Below are 19,971 nucleotides of genomic sequence, written 5' to 3'. Positions count from 1 at the left end.
AATGACAAAAGCATTTAGTGGAGCCCCCACCTTCAACCAATTTTCAGTGTAGCCTCCATTTCCAAGTTTCCCTTGACTTTACCTATTAAAATAAGCACACATATATCTTAAAAAACCATTTTCCCTGAGGTTGCACTATGATGATCAACAGAAATTGCTTTGCCAAGAAAGATAATTTTATCATTTTATTTTGAGTCATTCCGCCTAAAGTGAAAATTACATTGAGCAAAAAATTCTACTGAAATTGTATATTTTACATTGTTATGACAAAAACAAAATATTTCACATAAAATTTTAGTGAAGTGCTTCAAACCAAATGTCATTAGACCTTTTTCTCACTTTCAGTTTTAAATAGACAGATGATTTTCTATGTAATGTTTTAATATTTAAGCTATGATGTTTACATAGATCACAAATCAAATACCCATCAAGTACTTACTGGTTCTTTGAAGAGAAAAAGAAAAGTACTTAGTGTTCTTTCTTTTAAGTAGTAAAGTTAAATATAGCCCCAACAGAAAGCCTGAAAACACCTAACATAGCTATGGTTTTTGTTTACACCCCTTTCCAAAGAACAGCAAAACATCAGTCTTTTACAAATAATCTATTTATTCATTTAAAAATATATTCTGAGTGCCCTCTGTGTGCCAGGGATTTTTAAAATTCCAACTTCAAGCTTCTCATCAACTATTTCAATATTCTTACCCATTTTACCAGAATTTAAAATTTTGCTATCTTAAATATTTTAGTTATTACACTGTTTATAACAAATATACTCTTTTATAAGCTAATTTTGTAATCAAAAGAATCAGAAGACTCTGATTGCTGCTAAAATTTAATCATTTTTCTTGTTAATCTCCTCTAATATCTCTCATAAAAGATTCTTCCTCTGTTCTGAAATCCTTACCATGCACAATTGTTATTTTCATTGTAAGAAAAAAAAATTATCAGCTTTTACCTCCAATTAACTGTTCAACTTACTGCTATCTGACTTCCCCAGCTTTCCACTGAAACTCGTCTTAACGTCATCAACAGCTACCATTTTGCCAAATGCTAAGGATTTACTCTGTCTTTATCTTCAAAGTTTCAGCAGCCTTTCACAAAGCAGATCCTGTGTCTTTTCTGAAATACTTCTCTCGGTTGGCTTCCATGATGCCAGTATCTTCTATTTTTTTCTTTCCTCCCTAGTTACTCCTGCCCCTCACTTTTGCCTCTCCTCTTCTTCTGCCCGTAATCTAAATGTTAGAGTACCTTAGAGCCAAGTGCCAGGCCCCCTCCTCTTTTCTGGCTATGCCATTTCCTGGGTGATCTCATCTAGTAGGTTGGCCAAAATAATACTTATATCAGTGAATTTCATTCTTATTGGACCTAAGGCCTTCCACTATATAAAATATTTTATAACACTGCCCTCTTTATTGTCCCCAAATAAAATTCACAAATACTGTAAATGACTTAGAGATATGATTAGAAAAAAAGTCAATATAGCAGCCTAACTCAAAGATTAAAACAAAGAAATTAATTTACAATAAAATAATACGATTTAACATGTAAATTTTTAGACATGTCTTTATTAGCAGACATTTGTAGGTAATGTTTGTACCTATTTATAATGAATTTGTAAGTGAGACATTCAAAAGCCATTATATGCAAGAAGCAAACAAATATAAAAAAAGTACAGAGAGGTAGAAATGGTCTTGAGAAAAAAATCTCTTCTAGAGTGTTATAATAAATACAATTCATTTGTATATGGTAAGAAAATAACTACAATGGAAGTAAGAAAAGTGGCCAAGGTAAATTTTGGACTGTTGAAGTGAAACCAATAAAAATTTGATGTTCTATGAAGGAAGCTTTTTCTAAGTATACTATCGAAGTCATTCTTATGTTATTGCATGGTATGACATAGTGATAAAGCATCTCAAAATCTCAAATGTATTTTCTCTCTTAAAATTCCACCACCAATGAAAGCCTACATTTAGTCCCTAGTGCGTAAGGAGGCACATGACTCTACTTCAATAGGCAACAGGGACTAGCGTATAGATAGAAAGAGAGGCAGCAATATAAGATGCTGTAGAGAAGTTGTGTAACAACTCTGGGGGCAGAATGAGACCAACGCTGAGAAACAACAGGCAGCACCTAAACAAGTATAACATTTCCATGTGATTTTTACCGTAGTTATTTCGTATCTTGGCAGTGATGTATCTTTTTTTAAGTTTTATTAATGAAATTTCTTAATACATGTGCACTATTTTAATTAACATTAGGTTGAGTCTGTTGCAAGGGGTTTTGTCTGTTGTATCAGGGCTACATTACAGCACTAAAACTCTTGATTTTTAATAGCTGCATTACAGCACTGAAACTCTTTAACACTAATATATGGTTGGAAATACAGTAATACATCAAGTATGGGAAAATAAACAGAGTATACAATTTATTCCATTATTTTAAGATCATATATTTGCTTCCTTCTTAACAATCTTTTTGTAAGTTATTGGGTTTCTTATGTATCTGCTTGTTGAATAAAAAAGAATTATGCAATTAATTACTACCAATTTATCTTTATAAGGTATTCAGCTGGGGAGAACATTGAAAAGGTGTGTGGGACATGGGACAATAATTTGTTTTTCCAAACTGTCATACACCACTCCTGATCATCTAGCATTCCCAGCTACTGACAGCCAAATGTCAATAGAACCTCTGAAATCACTGTGACGTCTAAGTAATATACACATAAAATTTCCAGACATCCCAGGATGGCAATGCAATGTTTACTGTGAACCACAGATCTCCATGTGGACAACTTTGTGCCCAAACCAGACTTAGATCCAGCTACCAACTTGACAAATACCTAGGTGTTTACTTTGATACGTTCCTTTCCATACTCCCTACATCTAATCTGCAACACATTGTATTCACTTTATTTCCAACAGATATTTTAAATAACATTCAATTCTTTCTATTTCCACCATCACTTCTCTACTGCAAGTCTTGATTAGTTCTCCCTTCCACCAATGTGGTAGCCTACTAATTGTTTCTTACTATTCCATCGTTGTTCTTATTTCAAATACAACCGACTGTATAAACTTTTTAAGACATGCATCAGATCATACCACTCCTTCACGTAAAATCCTTCAATGAATTCCTAATGTTCTAGATTAAATTTCAAGTTTGCCTATGGTTTGCAAGGCTTTTGATGACTCCATCCTATTTCCTTAACCTCACCACGTGAATTCTTCCTTTGCTCATTTTGTTTCAGGTACACTGATTCACCCATGTTTTGTTTTTTCATGCAAACTGTTTTTGCACCAGGATATCATTATTATTTTCTTTTCCAAGAATGCCTGTTATGACAGTTTCTAGTTGGTGTGCTCATTTTAATTCTACAGGTCTCGGTCCAAATGTTACCTTCTCTGCCAGGCTTTCCCTAATGATACCATTTAGTTGGATTCTCTTGATAATTTGTAATTTTTCTTTCCAAGTGTTTATTATATTGTCATGATTTGTATAATCTTGTGTTTCCATGCTTTTTATTTTTCTTTCATACCAGAAAACATGTTCCACAAAAGCAGGAAACTTATCTCTCCTGTGCTGCATCAGATCCCTAGTTTTAGTAAATAACAGAGGCTCAATAAAAATGTGTTAAATTAACGAACATTTAAAATTCCATCTATAAATCATATAGCAAAAGTATTCTAAATTCTCCAAAATATGGTGTCTTTTAAATCTGTTTGAGTAAAGCTTTAAAGATAAAACCAATTTCATTCTTCTAGTGTTGATGATGAGAAGAAAACTAACGTTGACAAATACTTTTGGGGTTGACATTTTCATCTTTTAGTGATGTATAAATCAGGCAGTAAGTTGGCTCACAGATAACTCAAGGGTCCCACCTGTGCATTGTCTCCTATTAATATAACTTCCATTTTGCCTAGCAGGAATTATAATTCTACAAAAGACTGATTGATAATTTAACTACCAAACAAGGCCTTGAAATGGGGAAAGAAGAATCAAAGTTAGTCCTTTCCGATGAAATCTAGTACCTTCCCTAGCTTGAACCACAGCCTACAACTCTAAATATGCCTCAGGCATCGTGAATCAAATGAGAGAGGAGGAACGTAAGAAATGTATCGGAGGAGTGTGGCAAATCAAAAAGGAAAGGCAATTATACACTTATGTGAATGTATACACTGAGCAAACGTGGGAGAAATATTTAAAATCAACTAACAAATGTAAAACACTTTCAAATGACTTCAATCACTTTGTCAAAACTTTTTTAAATTTTGATTTTAAGTTTTAAATGGATTTTATTTTTCAAAACAGTTTTACAAGTATAGCAAACTTTTGCAGAAAATCCAGAGTTCCTGTATACCCTCACCACATATTCAGTATCTCCCACTATTAATATCTTGCACCAGAGTGGTACACTTGTTATCATCAGTGAGCCTGTATTCACGCGTCATTATTACCCAATGTCCAGAGTTTACGTTAGGGTTCATTGTTGGTGTTGTACGTTCTATTGGTTTTAATGTACATAGACAGTATATATGTATCCACCATGATAGTATTATACAGAATAGTTTCACTGACCTAAAAATCCTTTGTACTCCACCTATTCATCCTTCCCTCTACCCTAGTTCCTGACAACTGCTAATACTTTCACTGTTTTCATAACTTTGCCTTTTTCAGAGTGTCACAGAGCTGGAATTATACAGTATACAGCCTTTTCAGGTTGGCTTCTTTATCTTAGTAATATGCATTTAATGTTCCTCTATGTCTTTTTAGATGGCTTCATATGACATTTCTTTTTAGCACTGAATGATATTCCACTGTCTGAATCATAGGATATTTATCCATTGACCTCCTGAAGGACATCTTGCTTCTTCCCAGGTTTTGGCAATTATGAATAAAGATGTCATGGGCATCCATATGCAAGTTTTTATGTGGACATACATTTTCAACTCATTTAGGTAAATCCCAAGGAGCATGATTCCTGGATCATATGGTAAGAGTGTGTTGAGTTTTATAAGAAACTCTCAAACTGTCTTCTAAGACTGTACCATTTTGCATCATTGCCAGCAATCAATGATAGCTCCTGTTGCTTCATGTCCTCACCTATATTTGGTGTTAACAGTTTTTAGGGTTTTTGCCATTCTAACTCTATTAGATGTATATAATATCTCATTGTTGTTTTAATTTGCAAATTACTGATTATATATGACGTTGAGCATCTTTTCATGTGCTTATTTTCCATGTGTATATTTTCTTTGGTGAGGTGTCTCTTCAGGTCTTTTGCTCATTTTTTACAAGTTGTTCATTTTTTATTGTTGCGTTTTGAGATGTATTTGTATATTTTAGATAGCCATCGTTTATTAAGAAAAAAAGTCAATATTCCTTTTGGATATGACTTTTGCAAACATTTTCTCACAAGCTGTAACAGATTTTCTCATTCTCTTGACGTCTTCTGCAGGAGAAAAAATTTTAATTTAAGTGAAGTCCAACTTATCAATCCTTTCTTTCATGGATTATGCTTTCGATACTGTATCTGTAATGTCATTGCTATATCCAACGTCATGTAGAGTTTCTCCTGTCATATTCTAAAAGTTTCACAGTTTTGAATTTTACATTTAGGTGTATGATCCATTTTGAGTTAATTTTTATGAAGGGTGTAAGGTCTGTGTCTAGATTTATTTCTATGTAGATGTCCAATTGTTGCAGTACCATTTGTTGAAAAGATTACTTTTTCTCCATTATGTTGCTTTTGCTCCTTTGTTGAAAGTCAGTTCACTATATAAACATGAGTCGGTTTCTGGGCTCTGTATTCTGTTCTGTTGATCTACTTGTCTATTTTTTCATCAATATCATACTGCCTTATATATAATGGCTTTATAGTAAGTCTTGGAGTAGGGTAGTGTCAGTCCTCCAACTTTGTTCTCCTTCAATATTGTGTCGGCTGTTCTGGGTCTCTTCCCTCTCTGTATCAACTTTAATAACCAGTGCTCTCTTTTAAAACTACACCTTCAGATCTAGTGACATTAAATGGATGTAGATCAACATATATTACATATGTATATGATAGATATTCTCTCAAAATTGCTGTGCAACAGATTTTAATAAATGGTATCTATTTTAAACATCAAGACAAATGACTTCTGAGTGGAAGTGCTTAATAAACAAAACTATCATAAAATCACCATCATCATTATTATTAACAGCAACAATCGTTTCCACCAAGGTGAGAAACTCTGGTTAGGTGACTTGCGCAATATGATAACCGGCAAGTGTAAAAGGGTCCAAATCCAAGTCGACTGATTTCAAGCTTTGTGTTATTTCCACTCCTGCATGCTATGCATGTTGAGGCAGTAAATGCACTCTGAAATCATTTTTTCCATTTTTTTAACCAGATGAAACTTTTATGATGCCATGCAGAATACAGCAGAAAATGGACTTTGCAATTAACTGAAACCCAGCTTCTAAAGATGGCATTATTTAGCCCTATCTGTTCCCAAGCATACAGACCTTCTTATCCTGCAGAAAAGTTGAAGAAAGTATGGCCTAAATAATATTATCATGTAGTTGAGACACTTTTACCATGGAATTTTCTCGACATTTGGGAGTTTTCAATAGAGAGTCAGCCTGACATACTAGAGGAATCATAGATTTTGTCTCAACATTTTTTTTTTTGAAATTCACTTGGTTGTCCTGAGACTCCAATAAAATACTGGATGAGAAAATTCTCTCAACACTATAAAGTACAAGTATACAGGTATACTACTTTATAATTATCAACGTGTCACTTTCTAAATTATAACTGTATAATACTGGAAACCTAATAGCCTACCGATAAATAGTTGATTAATGAATGAATGTGATAAATTCAAAATAAATTAATAATCTTTAATAGTTATTATTTTTAATATTATATAAATGGATGAGCCATTCAAACTATTAAAAATACAAAGTGATAAAATGATTTCTGTAGGAAAATTAATAACCAATTTGCAATTTTTTCATATTAAGTAAACTATAAATTTATTTCATATTTGATTATGTAATAGAAGCTATTTTCATTTCATTGATTATATTTATAAAAGATTACTATTTTAAATGTTTATAATATGCTTAATGTATATATATAATGCATTAATTTTTGTAGTAAGATAATTTCAGAGTTACAGGATAATAAAACAATGCAATACATTTATCTAAGAGATGTTTAGGTTTTTACTGGAGTGTCAAGTGTTAATAGTCTTTCTCAACTTCAACTGTAGGAAAGCAGTTGTACAAATGAACACTACGTAATATAGTCCTTTTCTTCTATATTTAATTATATTTCAGTTAAAACTTAAAATTTGGTATAAATGAAAGAAGAAAAAGGAATTAAATACATTTCAAACTAATTTTAAAAATTTATTGGAATCATTTTTGATATGAAAATATCTTATTATTTTTACAGACCAAATTATAATAAATGGTATATCTGGACATCTACTGGGGAAATAATACATGTTAAAGCATAAGACAAAATTTCTGCACATGAACTATGCCGTTTTAGAATAAAGCTATGCAATTTACAAGGTAAACTTTATAAAGGCAGATGTTGCCTATATTAGGCAAATGTAGAGTTGATTTACTTGCAGATGACATTCTACCTAATTCTCTTCTAGCTGTCCAGACGCTAGAAAACTTTCAATATAACCTGTACTTTTTTCCCATAGGTTATTGGGGTACAGGTGGTGTCTGGTTACATAAGCTCTTTAGTTGTGATTTGTGAGATTTTGGTGCATCCATCACCCAAGCAGTACACACTGTACCCTATTTGTAGTCTTTCATCCGTCGCCCCCACTCATCCTTCCCTCCAAGTCCCCAAAGTCCATTGTATCATTCTTACGCCCTTGCATCTTCATGGCTTAGTACTTTTTAAAGTCCCACTGTCACCATGGCCTGACCAAAGAAAGGAGGAGATCACTGCGCCGTAAGCAAAAAAACCTCACTGTTGATTTTGCTTGCCTTGGAGATTTCAAGGGCCTACAGAAGGCAGTGGTGAGAAATTCTGGCTATTCCTCTAACCCTGTGAGAATGCTCCAGAAGACACAGTTTTCCTTCCATAGAAAAAAAAAGAAAAGAAAAGAAAAAAAGAATATAGAGAGAAATGTTAGAAGTTGGGGGAGGGTTTGCACTAGAATGGAAGGGAATAAAGAAATGTTTTTGATTGAGGGTTGACGCTCCCACTCCAGCTGCTGGTTTCTAATCTGGAAAATGCCCATTATGCTTTTATTCCTTAAGTAAGCCAAGAAGTATGAAGCTTTTGGGAGGAAACACATGTATTCACATGCAGATACTCATATTTATAATTAATTATACTTACATTTATAATTACATATAAATACGAACTAAGTCATTTTTCCTTCACTTTAACATGTAAATAATTTCCTTCCAGTAATTTCTATAAGTCTAATTTCCACCTCCTTCCTGAAAACATAGGACTGATGTTTATTTTGCTGGGAAACAGAAAAATCAGCTATCATTTGACAATAGACGGTTTGCACATTTTTTCTGGTAACTCTTTCCTCTCCTTTTTCTTCCTAAGCTTGGCAGTGACAAGCAAATATTAACAAAACAAACTCCTTAACAGCATGAAGGTTTAGTAGTTATTGTAAAAGCACAGTTCTACCTAGGAGTGTTGTCAATTGCAGTGGAGAATGTCAGTGCTCGCCAGTGTTTCTCTTCTTCCTGGGCACGCTGTAGGACTCACTTTTCAGAGTCTTTGCAGGTAAGTGAGTCAACGGAGTACGAGTAGAAATGATATTCCCCATTTCCAGATCTGACCTTTAGACCCGCTCATGCTGTGTTTCATACTCTTTTTCTTTGCTCATTTACTCAGCCAGGTGCAGAGGATTCCACTGAGAACTTTGAGGCTTTAGGAGAGAGACATATGAAAGAAGCCTGGGCCCCTGAATAGCAGGGCACAGAGAGCCTTTTACCCCATTTACCTCACTGGACTTTGACAGAAGCAAGAAATAGATCTTTATTGTGTTAAATCAAGATGCTTAACTAGTACAGAAAGTCAGGAAGAACCAATGTTTGCCATGACCTGGGTAGTTTGGGTCTCTGCCCTACCTTAGCAAAAGAAAGTTCTGATATATAAGAAATTGAGACTTCCACATAAAGCACAGCCTTTCTCCCTATGGCATGCAGGCACGGACTGTGAAAGATGTTTGCAGCTCTCTTCAGGCTCTCTTGAAGTCTAAGTCATGTGTTACCATCAGTTCCGGAATAATCATTTTCCATATCTAGAAATCAGGACACATAATTAGATAACTCACAATTCAGAGAATGTGTCTATTCTATCAGTCTAATTTCTTGTTTCATCACGTATTGATTTATACTTTTCAAACACTCTTTGAGTCCTGTTATGTGCTAGACACTGTGCTAAGTGGCAGAGGATACAATGGAGCACGGGCTGTAGTACCCAGAATAGCATTCTACAGACTGTAGGCACTCAACAAATAATTTAGTGGTGTGAGAAACACAGGGAGGTATTCCCCATTCCCCTTGACCCTTGATGTAGAAAGGACACCTTGACATAAGAAATGCAGAAACGACTTCCAATAGCCAGGACTCTCTATGTAAATGCTTTCTTATGATGTGAGACACTTCCTGGGATTCAGTGACACCAGAGATACGTAACCAGCCAATGTGTGGCTAACCTGATCTCTGATTAGTCACTAGATACACACACACACACACACACACACCTCTCTCTCTCTCTCTCTCTCTCTCTCTCTCTCTCCCCTGTATGATTAATTTTAAATAGGTTAACTGAAGCTCTCTGGGTGTTTTCCTTCCTGCTATTAACAACATAGGTAACTTGTCCACTTTACTCATTTGCCTTTGAAAGAAATATTGATTTTTAAAGCTCTAAAAATTACAAAATTATTATATTATAAAGTTTAATTTGTCTATTACAAAGTATTTTTATTACAAATCATACAAGACTAAAATTTCATGATGATGCTTCTATTTTTAGATGGTGAGGTGTCTAAACAGTATTTCATTGCATTTAAATATCTAGGAGGCAACAATTACCAAGCTTGTGACAAAGACAGAGAATGCATTCTAAGCCAAGCTCAAAAACAAGAAGGTGCTACTGCATTTTTTAACAGGAGGAATTAAATTCCTAATTTTCATCTTTTTAAAAAAAGTTAATTCTTTGTGTAAACATTTTGCACAATGTAAGTACAGAATATTTGTAAAGTCTTTGGAGAAATCTAGCTAAAACATACATATTTGCACATTTTCCCTTTGACATATGTATACATGCACATACACTTATTGGTGTAAATATTGCAGAAAACTACCCTATGAAAACTGAATTCAGGGTTTGTAATTTTTTTATTTGCGTGTGCATTTTTGATATCTGAAAAATAAAACAATAATTTAAATATAATAAGTTCTATATAATACATTTTTATGCATGGATAATTTTGGCAAATATTAACTGAGGCATATGTATGCAAAGGCCAACCTAACTTTTTCACATTATCTCATTCTTCCACAAATATACTAAACAGCAGTGTTTATAGTTACTGCCATGAAGTATTTTTGTATCTTCAAGAGTGCCTTTGGGTTTTTTATCTGTAGGAAGGCTTTGATTGCCAAAAGTAGTTTCATCAACAGTGGAAATTAAAAGTAACCTTCAAGAGCCTTTTAGACATGAGTAGGCTTTCTGGGGCAACTCTGTAGGAAAACTGACTGAAAAAGATGGGCTATTCAGCAGACACGGAGCTGAATAATTTAAGTGTGGTGAGCTCAATCTTCTTTTATACTATTTTCTCATTGCACATTGATTGAAATGTCATTAAAAATAATGAATAGCTAAATATATGTTACCCAAATTATTTCAATGCCTGTTATCTAAAATGATCAAACGATTTTCCTAATGGATCCCATTGTGAAAGACTCCGTTTTTTGCTGTTGCCTGTTCTTGCTGTTCCTGTTGTGTTGACTCAAGGCACACTCATCAGACTCCACGTGAACTGGCTGGAGTGACAGCTGGTGAATCAGCAGTTGGCCAAATGATGAACTAGAGCGTAGTCTGTCATTCACATGTTTCTCTAGTGAGGACTAATCTTATCCCAGGAATGATGTAAACTTTTCTAATGTTATTATCAAGGGTTGAATTGAGCATTCAGGAAATATTCCACATGCTATAATTTGGTATTTTGAAAATTAGATTCCATGCTTTGTGTAATTCATCTTTAAATATTTTGGCAACAAACAAAATGTCTTTCAAACGCTTTCTCTCTATCCTCTGAAAATCATTCGAAATGCTGGCATGATTTGGCCCAAATGTACGATTTCAGTGCTTGTCTCTATGGTGGCATATTCTAATGATCTCAGTAGCTTCCCAGAACTTTCCATTAGTGTTCACTTCATCCCTGCAGATGATCCATCAATTTTATTTTCTAATGATATACATGCAATGACACTCTTTCTTATAGTATGTGTTCTAAGTACAGAATTCTTTCTAGTTCAGTGCTCTCATCTTGTGTCACCAGAAATTTAATTTTGAAATGCTTTGGCTGATGAATAAAAATTGAGTTTAGTATGACAATCTATTTAAAGAAAACTCATTATGTATTTCTTTGTGCTCCTGTATCTTAACAACCTGGAAAATTCGAAGTTACATCATAGTAACATCATGATCATCATCACCAAAAGCAGTAACTCAGCATAACCACAATTTACATTAAAATGTCTAAGAAATATTATGATTTATATTGGACCTAGTCTGTTAGAATCACATCTGTTGACTTCTTGACAGAGATCTACTTATGGTGTATTTAATTATGTATTCTGGGATGTATTAGACTCAAAATTAGTTACTACAATCTCAGACCACATGGTATATCTCCTCTCAAAAGCAAATTCATATTTTCTATCTCTACCAGTAGATGAAGATTTATTCATATCTCAATGAAAACTAAAAGGTTATTTAAAATAAATGAAAACATGGTCAAATACAGTCCAATGTTTGGAATAGACAAGATCTTATTTGAAATGATATTTTTATTTAAAATACCATTTTTACAAATGTTAACATTTTGTGGAATTAATACACTAAAATTGTATGAACAGTTTGCATCATCCAAATGTATCTCAATCATGGAATAGCATGCAAACCCTAACTAAATGTAAAAGGGAGACAGCTTTAGGATTTTAATAATATAACATTGCAAACATAAAGCAGTTTTAAATAAAGCAGTAATACAAGTGAGTTAAAAGAAACAAATGTGTATACCTATGCTACTATAAAAATGTGTTTTTATTTATAGTGGGAATTATTTATTGATCTTTTAGGACTAACAGATAACTTGCATATATAATCTTATTTAAGTGGAGACATAATATATATATGTATATATATATGATCTCAGTATATATATATATATATATATATATATATATATATATATATGATAACAGTAGATTTCCAGGACTTTCCTTGGAATATATTCCCAGGAAGTGTGTTATATATATATCTATCTGATTTGATATTGGGTCTTGCTAGGTTGCCCAGGCTGGAGTACAGCAGTGTGATCATAACACACTGTAGCTCAAACTCCTGGGTTCAAGGGATCCTGCCACGTCATCTTCTTGAGTAGCTAGGACTACAGGTTCATAACACCACATTGGGCTAATTAATTTCTTTTTTATTTTGTAGAAATGAGGTCTTACTAGGTTGCCCAGGTTGGTCTCAAACTCCTGCCCTGAAGTGATCCTCCGACCTCAGCCTCACAAAGCACTAGGATCACAGGCATAAACTGTTCTGGCTTTATATTATGTTTTTTTTTTTGTTTTTTTTTTTTTTTTTTTTTTTTTTTTTTTTTTTTTAGAGACAGGGTCTTACTCTGATGTCTAGGCTGAAATGCAGTGATGCAACCACAGTTTACTGTAACCTCAAACTCCTTGGCTCAGGCAATCAGCCTCCTGTGTAGCTGGGACCATAGGCGTGTGCTACCATACCCAGCTAATTAGCCAAAATATTTTATATTTGGCACTTTAGCTCCATTTTCAAAACTTAAAAGACAGATCTTCAGTGATGTTTTGATAAGTATTCTGGGTATCTTTTTGAATGTGATCTTTATTTCATCCTAATAGTTGTTATATGGTTATCTAGAGTTCTGCAATGCTATGCACTTGTTTTTCTTTTTCCCTCTTTTCTTAAAATTCAACTTTTATTTTAGATACATGGTGCATATGCAGGTTTGTTACATGTGTATACTGCACACAGGTAGAAACATAACACCTGAGAGGTAGCTTTTCAACCCATGCCCCCTGCCCACTTCTCCCCCTAGTAGTCTGCGGTGTCAGTTGTTCCCACGTGTATGTTTCTGTGGGCTTAATGTTTAGGTCCCACTAATATGTGAGAACATAGGGTATTTGATTTTCTGCTCCTGTGTTAATTCACTTAATATTATGGCTTCTAGGTCCATCTATGTTGCTGCAAAGGACATGATTTCATTCCTTTTTATTACTATGCAATAATCTATCGTGTGTAGGTACATTTTTGTAATCCAGTCCACTATGGATGGACACCTAGTTTGAGTCCGTGGTTTTTGCTATTGTGAATAGTGCTGTGATGATGGTCTTTGGAGTTTAATGATCTATTTTACTTTGGGTATATACCCAGAGATGGTGTTGCTGGGTCAAAGCCTTCCCTTTTCTCCACAGTCTTGTCAGTATCTGTTGCTTTTTTTTTTTAACTTTCTAATAATAGCCATTCTGACTGGCGTGAGCTGGTATTTATTTCACTGTTGTTTTGATTTGTATTTCACTGATGATGAGCATTTTTTCATATTTTTTGGCCACTTGTATGTTTTTTTGAGAAGGGTGCGTTCATGACTTTTTCCCATTTTTAAAATCAGATTATACATTTTTTGCTTGCTGATTTGTTTAAATGTCTTATAGATTCTGGATATTAGACCTTTGTTGGATGCATCATTTGTAGATATTTTCCCCCATTCTGTATGTTGTCTGTTTACTCTGTTGATGGTTTCTTTGCTGTAGAGAAACTCTCTCATTTAATTGTATTCCACTTACCAATTTTTGTCTTTGTTGCAATTGCTTTTGGGGACTTAGCCAAAAACTATTTGCCAAGGCTGATGTTTTATTCTAGGATTTTTAGAGTTTGAGGTCTTATTCTTACATCTTTATTGCGTCTTACATTAATTTTGGTATATGGTGAAAAGTAAAGTTACAGTTTCATTCTTGTGCATATGGCTAGCCAGTTACCCCAGCACCATTTATTGAACAGAAAGTCCTTTCTCCATTGCTTATTTTTGTCAGACTTTGTAATGGTTGTAGGTGTGTGGTTTTATTATTTATTTATTTATTTATTTATTTTGAGATGGAGTCTCACTCTGTCCCCAGGCTGGAGTGCAGTGGCGTGATCTTGGCTCATTGCAATCTCCGCCTCCTGGGTTCAAGCAATTCTCCTGCCTCAGCCTCCCGAGTAGCTGAGTAGCTGGGACTATAGGCGCAGGCCACCATGCCCGGCTAATTTTTGTATTTTTAGCAGAGACGGGGTTTCACCATGTTGGACAGGTTGGTCTTGCTCTCTTGACCTCGTGATCCGCCCACCTCGGCCTCCCAAAGTGCTGGGATTACAGGCATGAATCACCGTGTCTGGCCTGCTTTGTTTATTATTCATGAGCTTTCTATTCTGTTCCATGTGTGTCTATTTTTGTACCACTACCATGCTGTTTTGGTTACTGGAGCCTTGTAAGTTTAGCTTGAAGTCAGGTAGTGATGCCACTGGCTTTGTTCTTTTTTGCTTAGGATTGCTTTAGCTATTTGGGCTTTTTGTTTGTTTGTTTGTTTCTTATGAATTTCAGAATATTTTTCTTTAATTCTGTGAATAATGACATTGGTAGTTTTATATGAATAGTGTTGAATCTGTAAATTGCTTTGGGCAGTATGGTCATTTTAACAATTGATTTTTTCCAATCCATGAGCATGGACTGTTTTTTCATTTATTTGTGTTTTCTCTGCTTTCTTTCAGCAGTGCTTTATAGTCTCCTTGTAGACAACTTTCACCTCCTTAGTTAGTTGTGTTTCTGGGTATTCCATTTTTTTGTGTGACTATTATAAACAGAATTGGGTTCTTGATTTGACTAACAGCCTGGACATAATTGATGTGTAGAAATGCTACTGATTTTTATACACTGATTTTGCATCTTGAACCTTTCTAAAATCATTTATCAGTTCTAGTAGCCTTCTGATTGAGTCTTTAAGAGTTTTTAAAATATAGAATAATATTGTCAGCAAAAAGATAGTTTCACTTCCTGCCTTTCTATTTAGATACCTTTCATTTCTTTCTCTTGCCTGATTGCTCTGGCCAGGAATTCTGGTACTATGTTGAACAGGAGAGGTGGGAGTGGACTTCTTGTGTTGTTCTGGCTCTCAAGGATAATGGTTCTAGCTTTTGCCTATTCAGTATTTATACTGGCTATGGGTTTGTCACTGGTGGCTCTTATTATTTTGAAGTGTGTTACTTTGATACCTAGTGTCTTGAGAGATTTTATCATGAAAGGACGTTGGATTTTATCAAAACCTTTCTGTGTCGATTGAGATGATTATGTGGTTTTTGCTTTTAACTGTGTTTATGTGGTGAATCACACTTATTGATTTGCATTTGTTGAACCAACCTTGCATCCCAGGAATAAAGCTTACTTGATTGTGGTGAATTATCTTTTTGATGTGCTGCTAGATTTGGTTTGCTAATATTTTGATGAGGAGATATATATATATATATATATATATACACACACACACACATATATATGTTGTCATGTCTCTGCCAGATTTTGGTGTTGGGGTAATGCTGTCTTCCTAGAATAAATTAGGAAGAAGTGCCTCCTCCGCAATTTTTTGGAATAGTTTCAGTAGAATCAGTACCAGTTCTTTATATATCTAGTAGAATTCGGCTGTGACTCCATCTGATCCAGGGCTTCTTTTGGTTGCTGGGTTTTTATTACTAATTCATTTTTAGAGCTTGTTATTGGTTTATTCACATTTTCAATATCTTCCTGATTCAATCTTGGAAGATTATGTTTTTCTAAGAATTTACACATTTTCTCTAAATTTTCTAATTTGTGTGCATAGAGTTGTTTACACTATTGTCTAGGGAATCTCTTTTATTTCTTTAGGGACAGTTGTAATGTTGTCTTTGTTGTTTCTGATTTTACTTACTAGAGTCCTCCTTTTTTTTCTCTGTTAATCTGGCTAGCAGTCTATCAATCTTGTTTATTTGTTTTGAAGAACTAACTCTTATTTCATTGATCTTTTGCATGAACATTTGCATCTCAATTTTTTTAAGTTCTTCTTTAATTGTAGTTATTTCTTTTCTTCTGCTAGCTTTAGGGTTGGTTTTATTTTTTTAACTTTTCTAGCTCCATTAGGTTCAATGTTGGATTGTTAATTTGGATCTTTCTAACTTCTTGATGAGGATGTTCATGGTACTAAATGCTTCTATTAACACTGCAGTAACTGCATTTCAGACATTTTGGTATATTTTGTTCCTGTTTTCATTAATTTCACAGATTTTAAAAATTTCTGCCTTAATTTTGACATTCACCTATAAGTTCTTCAGGAGCATGTTGTTTAATTTCTATATATTTGTGTTGTTTTGAGAGATTTTGATATTGATTTCTATTTCAATATAAATTGATTTCTATTTATATTGCACTGTGGTCTGAGAGTTTGCTTGGTGTGATTTCATTTTTTTTAATGTATTGAGATTTGCTTTATGATGAAGCATATGGTCGATCTTAGAATATATTCTGTGGACAGATGAAAATATATATATCCTGTGGTTGTTGGGTTACATGTTCTGGAGATGTCTATTAGGTCCAGTTGGTCAAGTGTCATGTTTAAATCCATAGTTTCTTTGTTAGTTGTCTACCTTGATAATCTAATGCTGTCAGGGGGTTACTGAATTCTCCCACTATTATTCTGTGATTGTCTAAGTCTTTTAAGTCTTTTCATAGGACAGGAACTTATTTTATGAGTCTGGGTGCTCCTGTGTTGGGTGCATATATATTTAGAATAGTTAAGTCATCTTGTTGAATTGTACCCTTTATCATTGTGTAATATCCTTCATTGTCCTTATTAATTTTTATTGGTTTAAAGTTTAAATATTCATGGACTATATCATCAAATATATTTTCCAAGTTGCTTATTCTCTCTTATGAGTACAAAGGAGTTATAGATTTTGTCTCTTTATGTAATATCATATTTCTTAGAGGTTTTGTTCATTTCTTTAAACTTCTTTTTCTTTTGGTTCTTTTCTTTTTTTTTTTTTTTGCCTGACTCAATTGATATAAAGAACCAGTCTTCAAGCTCTGATATTTTTTCCTCAGCTTAGTCTTTTCTGCACTTAATATGTCTCACTGTATTATGAAATTCTTGTAGTGAATTTTTCAGCTCTAGAATTTCTGTTATTTTTTTCTTAAAATGGCTGGTGCTCTGGGATTATTTTTTAAATTCTTTGAATTCACTGGATTGGTTTTTATTATTCTTCTGCATCTTGATGAGTTTCCTTGCCATCCAGATTCTGAATTCTAGGAGAGTCATTTCAGTCATTTCAGACTGGTTAAGAACCAGTTGGAGAGCTAGTGGACTGGTCTGGAGATAAGGGGAGATGCTGGCCTTATGAATTAGCAGAGTTGTGCTGATTCTTTCTCATTTTGGAGGGTTTGTGTTCTTTTAACTATATCAGTTGAGTATGGTCACTTGGCTTCATTTCTGGATGCTTTCAGAGGACCAGGGCTCTGCATAGGATCTTTATGTGTGGGTGAATTCTTGTGCTTGGTTTTACAAGCATATATATTATTAGCAGGATAATTTTTGATGTTGTAGTTTGGGCTGTGATATAGTGGGCAGTGCTTAAGAGTAATGACTGATCATTAGTCTTAGTTAGACCAAAACCCAACTGCATCACTTTTTTGTACTTCCTTCAGTTTGTGGACATGCTCTGTGGCTGAGGGGAGAGAGATTACTCCCTCACCAGGTCTGCTTATGGCCCATGGGGAAGCCCCCTTCAATCACTGGCACCATGTCCACATTTCTTTTGTTAGGTGCTCTAGGCCGTGGGGTTCCCTTAGGGTTCCCTCCTCACAATTGTTACAAAGATAATAAAATACCTAGGAATACAGCTAACAAGGGAAACGAAGGACTTCTTCAAGGAGGACTGCAAACCACTGCTCAAGGAAATTAGAGAGGACTCAAATAAATGGAAAAACATTTCATGCTCATGGATAGGAAGAATCAACATCATGAAAATGTCCATACTGCCCAAAGTAATTTATAGATTCAATGCTATTGCCATTAAACTACCATTGACATTCTTCGCAGAATTAGAAAAATCAACTACCTTAAAATTATGGTACCACAACAGAGTCTGTATAGCCAAGATAATCCTAAGCAAAAAGAACAAAGGCTGCAGCAGGGAGATATGCCACAGTCTTTCTGGAATGGCCCTTCAGAAGGAAGCACACTGCACTTCCACCCTGGCCCAAGAGCCTGTTCATCTCACGTGTTGCAGTACTCTTAAGATGGGGGCTCCTTCCCTGCTCAAGTGTAGGTCACAGATCTTGGTTCCTTCTCCCAAGCTATGTGCTGCAGCCCTGGGGGCATCCTATGACTCAGGGTTGGATTCTGGCTGTGCTGAGTGATCTGATGTGCTCTTGGGATACCAGGAAACTACTCATGGGAACAACACACTCAGGCTGGACTGCAGAGGCTGCACTGTGCACCTATTTCTGCAGGACAGTTAGGCATGGACCCTATGAGGGGCCAGCGGGCAGGAGAGCTTATGGAATAGATGTACTCTAGTCCCACAGGGAAACCAGCCCTACTCTCTCTTAGCTCGGAGGTCAGCTAAGGGCAGTCCTCCCAGAGGTACATGGGGATCCCTGGGGCATAGGCATCTATGGCTCTCTCTGCTGGAGCTGCCCAGCAAACACAAGCTCCCGGGCTCCATGCTGTCTGAAGGTTTGTCTCTGCCTGCTCCCTGGGGAGCTCCCCCAGACAACTCAAAAGCCTATGAGGGTGTGGGGTCTCCTGTAGCTAGGATCCCAGAGGTCCATGACAAGTGTGAATCATCCTTCACTCAGTTCTTTCCCAGGAACCATTCAGGACCAGGAGCTGGCCCTAGCATTCAGGTACACTGCATAGGGTTCCCAGCTTCCTCCCTGTTCAGTCTCAGCTTCAGTATCATCTCTTCATTGAATCTAGGCATTTTCTCTCTGAAGACATTCCCAAATCATGGTGGTTTACTTGATGATTTGGTTTCTCTGAGTAGGGGGAATACCTCCTGGCTACCTCTAATCGGCCATCTTGTTCCCCCTTCCCTATGTCCTGCACTTTTAAGGATGTCTAAAATGGTCAACATTATACAAGAAATTGACTGAGCAATAATGCAATATAAGTATTTTGTAAAAGTAAGAATGCATTATACATTGAGTGATAAAATAATACCAGATTCAATTTGCAGAAAAATGTTTTGGTCATATTTAATAGGACCAAAGATAAGAGAAATAGCAGCAATAATGATCCTTTATTATTTCTTAGTACAATCATATTTTAGACTTGTGGTTTGTTTTTTCCTCTCTTTTATTATATATATGAATATATAGATAGATACAAGTATTTTACTTTGTGCTTCCAGAATAGTCAGTCTGCTAAACTTATATTTTCCCAATATTCTTACATTTTGTCTAACAGACTTGCACTTCCTTAAATTTGCATTTCCTTCTTATTCTTTTTTAGCCTTTCCCCAATTTGTTCTTCTTCTATTTTTAACATATTTGATTTCTTTTTTAAATTCTAGAACTTATTTTTTAAAAAATCTGAATAACATTTTCTTTGTCCTCTGCTCTTTTTCCCTGTTCAGTCTGTAAGAACTACTCATTTCCA

The sequence above is a fragment of the Sapajus apella genome, unplaced genomic scaffold (genome assembly GCF_009761245.1).
Source record: "Sapajus apella isolate SASKATOON/1434 unplaced genomic scaffold, GSC_monkey_1.0 scaffold22, whole genome shotgun sequence".
Taxonomy (NCBI): Eukaryota; Metazoa; Chordata; class Mammalia; order Primates; family Cebidae; genus Sapajus; species Sapajus apella.
The sequence above is the reverse complement of the archived record's forward strand: the minus strand, read 5'-3'. Positions refer to the sequence as shown.